Source organism: Phalaenopsis equestris, unplaced genomic scaffold (genome assembly GCF_001263595.1).
Source record: "Phalaenopsis equestris unplaced genomic scaffold, ASM126359v1 Scaffold000227, whole genome shotgun sequence".
NCBI classification, from domain to species: domain Eukaryota; kingdom Viridiplantae; phylum Streptophyta; class Magnoliopsida; order Asparagales; family Orchidaceae; genus Phalaenopsis; species Phalaenopsis equestris.
This window is the reverse complement of record NW_018164669.1, coordinates 209,281-215,072: the sequence shown is the minus strand read 5'-3', so window position 1 is coordinate 215,072 and position 5,792 is coordinate 209,281.

Here is a 5,792-nt window from a genome sequence, read left to right as displayed (position 1 = left end):
TAGACTTTGTAACATTTTGAGCTCGGAGGCATGAATCGAATGGCGAGCTGGAGGGTATGAACAAAATGGCTTTTCTTGGATGTTGATAAATTTCTTAGCTTGTCAAATTATTTTGAGTTGAGCTCTTTTGTGGCAATGAGAAAAACTTGCCCTTTTGATTGATTTTTTTTTCATTTATACTATATCCTTGGATTTTCATGGAGCTTCCAATATTTTCCTTTGATGTGCTTACATTGTAGGCTGCTTTTGGGGAAAGGTGTTTTTCCTCTTTTTAGGAAGCTCCAAAGGTAATTAATTATTTATCTTGAGCTTTTATGGCTATCTTGGCTGACGTTTTAGCTTTGTGTGTTAAGTATGCTGTAATACCAGTTTTATGAAATCTTGTAACTTTAAAATATATCTCAAATTTTGCATTTCTCAAATTTCAACAGAAGCAAATTTATAACATTCTACGTGTTAAAATCATCAATTCGATACCCACAGTATGTAAATTATAAATGGATTGAGAAATATAAAAATTGAAAGTTTTAAGCTTAATTAATTTAATTAAACCTAATAATTTTTTAATTCTCTCGCACCCTTACTATTCCCAACCGACTCTCATGCGATATTTACCCTTAGTTGGCATCAAATGAGAGAATCCTCTCCAGAGCCTTCGATCCCTCTCCCATCTCTCGGTTTCATCCGCACTTCTCATTTCCCTATCTCGATTTTTGTCTCCCGTGAAGCTTCCTTTGTGCACTGGCACAAGCACGATCCAGAGTACAAACAGAGAAGGCCGTGTACCTAAACGAGAGCTGTTGGTTACGTTTTCGGGTTTCAGGGTGAAATTGGTAAGAGGGAATCTCATTTTCGTAATATTCCAGATATTACTTTTCTTCCTCACAATTCCATTTAGAGATTTGCTAGGAATCGTGCATTTTTTTTTTCATTTCTGGTCTTTGTGGCGGAGATGAGATTGTATTGAAAGTGATGAATGTGGTTTTTGAACTTCCGTAAGGGTCTTAAGTGAGAAATCAATGAAGATATGAGAGAAATGAGGTGATAGGAAGAAGAGGGAAAAGAATTTGGTAGTTTCTAAGAATCTTAGGCTGTCATGAAAGCCATTTAAGGTACTTTTAAGCTAATCAGTTATATTTTTTGATTAAATTATCGTATGAGCCAAGATATCCTAAAATTCTAAGATATTCACAGATTTTAGATTGTTTACCTGAGATGAAAAGCTACAGTCGAGTGTTTGGAAGCTAGTGGTAGGACGACTCTGTAAATTCCGGTAAATTAATTCTACGCTAAGAAAAATAATTCAATTAATTGAAATTGCTTAAATTTTAAAATTTCATCGTTTGCTTTATAGGTTATTAATATCAACATAAAGGCTATCACAACCATCTATTTAATTATCAGAGATTAATAATGTAGCGTGGTAACCAAAGTAAGTAATTTTATTTTTAAATTTTAATAATTTTCCTTTTTCAAAATGTTTGTTTGACTCCTTGAATACTCTACATTAGTTAGATCATTCATTTTGTGAGCATTATGGATATGTTTGATAAGCACAATATTAAAAGATGTGCATGAGATGAAAGATATGCATGAGATAAGAGATACGAATGACATGAAGGATATGTACGATATAAGAGATATGAATAAAATGAGAGATATGCATGATATGTATGATGATTAGTTGCACAACAGAGTTAGTATGCATATTTGTAGATTTATGAAAATGTTTCAAAATAATGCATGTTATAAAGAATGAAATAGTTTATATATGAGTGCTTATATGTGCTTGTTTAGAGGAGTTCACCTCTTAATGGTACAGACATGGGACACCAATGTACCCACGCGTGTAGATGTCTTCTTATCACCCCAAACAACTATAATAATTAAACTACTAACTGCTGTGTCGACGGGATAATATCAACAATGGACGAGTAGATAGAGCTTGCTACCCCAAACAATTATGATGCTTAGATCGCTAACCATTGTGCTGACAAAATAATATCACTCAGGGGCAGGTAAACACCTTTCCTCTCTAAAAATTTGTGATGGTTAGATCGATAACTGCTTTGCCAACGAGATAATATTGAACAGGGTGTGATAGATTTTGCTGAAAGTGTTCTTCAAAAGAGACATGTGTGTAAAGAGTATAAAATAAAAGTAACTTTCAAGTAAATACATGTAAAATACTTAAGTATTTTTATTTCGAAAAGATTATTGATACATGCATTAGCATATATAAATATTATAAATTTCTTAGAGATATAAATGACTGGTATGCATATTGATTTAATTTATTTTAGTTATTGTAATTTGTAAGCGTGATCACTCATGAGTTTTCTTTAGATAACTCATTTTGCTATTTTAATATTTTTTAAGTTTTAAGCTTTTGAATAAGATGAATAGAAGATGATCAAATGTGTATAAGAGGCGGGAATCGTGTTAATTTGAATAGCTTTCTTTAGTGATTTTTTAATTAATTTTTTAAGTATTAAATTTTTTAGCAATAAAAATAGAATAGCAGAGAATTGATTTTCAACTTTCGACCGTTCGTTCTTGTCTTGGTTAATTTTGAGCCCTACGCCAGGCCGTGCTATATGCCATCTTTATTCTTGCTTTGGTTTTTAAAGTGAGAATATCTTATTTAGAGATGGTTTATTTTCTTAGCTTATAATATGAATATGAACTTGGTTGAATTCTAGAATGAGCTCAGCCAGAAATTGAGAACCTTTCTTTCTAAATATTATTTTGGAATTTTAGCGTCATCACTACAATTCTTGTTGAGATCTTGGTGGTTTTCAAGTTTTAACTAATACAATATACACCTTCATTGCTTTGAAATATTCAATAACAAAAAAAATTATCTTGTTTAGTTGTTAAGAGCTTCGTCTTGATTCATAAATGAGGGCAATGTCTTAGATCTTTGAACTTATCTATCCTATTTTTTGAGATTTGTTTTATAGTTATAAGGAAGATGTTGGGTTCATTGATTTTAAGCATGTTGGTGTTCTATAATCCATGACATGATCATGGAATCTCTTTCATTTCAAAATGTGAACTTTGGGTTTTTCGTATCTGGAGAAAGATCTACAGGATGATGGAGCAATTCACTCTCTTTTAGGAAGGCCTTCACAATCTTAGACCACTCTGGATAGTTCTTTTTCAGTCAGGCAATAAATTGTTCATAACACTTGAAATTCTCTTTCGATTGGATTAGTTTGGTTACAATATTCTTGATATTTTACTTTTTGGAAAGGAAGTCGAAAAAATCTGACTTGATCAAATAGGAGTGAAAGAAGGGAAAATAAAGGTTGGAAGTAGGATCCTTACAAAGTTTCTATACAATGTAGAAAAATAAGGGGGCTTAGAAGCTTGCATTATTTGTTCATCTTATGAGTTTTTATTGTAATCTATATTTACAAATGCACGCATAATTTAAATCATTAAAATAAAAATTAATTTTTAATAAATTTCATTGAATATTCATTTGTACCAGAAGCAGTCTTTAGCATTATATGCATCTTCCTTTTTATCATTCATTCAAAACTGTATATATCGTAATTCTAGGATACATGAAAAATTTGGTCTCTTGAATATGGCTCTGTCTTTCCTTCCAAATAATTATAAGCTCAATATTCAATGAAAAGCTCGGTGGGCTAAATAACTTTGATATAAAGTTCAATCATACAAGGAATGAAAATAATATGCTATGATAATCATTTGAATTAATATGTACATTAATATTCATCAATATAATTAGCTTAGTGAAATATGCTTAAATTAAACTATGTTTTGATAATTACATGAGTAATACGTTTTGATAGTTATACGAGTAAGTAATATAAACATGAGCAGTAAACATAAATATCTATATGAAAATGAATTATATCTTTTGAGTGCCAATTTATTTAAAGCACTATGCTATTCGATTAGTATATGAATCCTTATTACTTTTATTTTCTTCCTCATTCATATTGATCTTATTCTTAGAAGTGTTATTTAGGTTTACATTCTATCAGCTGACAGTCTCCTAGCTTGTTAGTCATAATTATTATTGCTAAGGCTTGCGCTTAGTCCAATATGAAAATTGTCAATAACCTTTTGATTCAAGGTTGGACTGTCTCATACAAACTTTTTAGTATCGAGGGTCAGAGATCCCTTTTGGCCCCTGTTATGGTCCATATTGTTAAATTTTGTTTTGTCTCTTTCGCGATGTTTGTTATCGTTTGCTAACTGATCTCACTTGACATGATTTTCATAGACTTCTTTTTAACCTCATTTTCATGAGCATTTAAATTTTTTTGGTATTGAATATTGATATATACCTGTTATCAATCAACCTGTATTAATACTTATCCAGAAGTATAGCATGACATGTAACAATTGATTTCTGGTTACTTAATTGTGCATCACAATGTATTAAAATAAAGATAAAATCTTAAAACTTAAATTCTATAGAAAATTATAAAGTTAATTTGAATAAATGATCATCTAAAATGCAATAGACTTATTAATATCATCATAACATGCTCAATATGAAGAATAATTTGCTCACATACACAGCAGATCAATGGACTTTTAGGAAATAAAGATAATCTTCTTCTTTTATTAGTGATTATCACACCACAATGCTAGGGTTTAGAATATATTTAGGTATTTTCGTCTTTCCTTCTTTCATAATACACTGCGTATCAAAAGATCAGTGTGGTCAATTTATGGCAGTTTCTAACTTATCATCACAAATTTATATGAATTATTCTGGAAATATAATTTTTTTATTTTGAAATAATTTCTCCTTAATCAAGCTTTTAAGCGTTTTAAACCAAGATCACATTCAATTTGCATAGGGGAAAAAAAAAAAAACTTGATTTCTATCTTCGAATTTTAGCATCCCTTCTTCTTCCTCTTCATATTTTTCATCTTTAAGCTCTACTAGAGCCCTTCTCTGCCTACTGGTTATGGGATATAGAAAAAATGTAATGAGAAGTGCTATGTTATATTATTTTATTAATTATAGAAAAAATGTGATGAGAAGTGCTATGTTATATTATTTTATTAATTATATGTGTAATTGCTAATATAACCTATCACCCTTTTGAATCCAAGAAACATCTCAGCCATTGCATGCGTGCAAAAGTGGGAAAAAAAAAGCTTTGCTACAGTACATTAATTCCATGACAGTAGATTAATGAGATGGAAAATTAATAAGATTTAGGTTAAATAATAAAATTTAAAAATTAATTTTATGAAGGCTATTACTAATATTGTCATATAAAAATATATATCAAATTGATTATACAAAATGTAAAATTCAATAAAAATATTTTTGATCATTTTTAATTTATGTGAAAATTGGGGTACGAGTTTTTAGAGAAATTTAATCTTACCTTTCTGTAATCTTTTGATATTATTGCTATACCTGTCATAATAATTTGTTGAGAAATGATGGTGAAATTGAGTGCAACCATAGTTTCATAAACGGAGACCCGACAACCAACTTAGTTCGAATGTAAAGAAGGGAAATAAACCTTAGAATTAAAGAAACGAATAAGGGTATTTTGTTGAAGGAAAAAAGTAGATAAAGTATATTGCTTGCAAATAGAAAGACTTTTAATGGAAATTTGATGCAACTGTTGTCTTGAGGAAAATCCACAATAGAAACAAAATCTATAAGGGTAAGAGCAGTTTAGGTTTTCCTTATTTTGTTTATTTGAAAAAAAAATAGCTTTGGACGAAGTATGCATTTGGTATTTGAGATGCAACATATATATATATATATATAAAATAAAAAT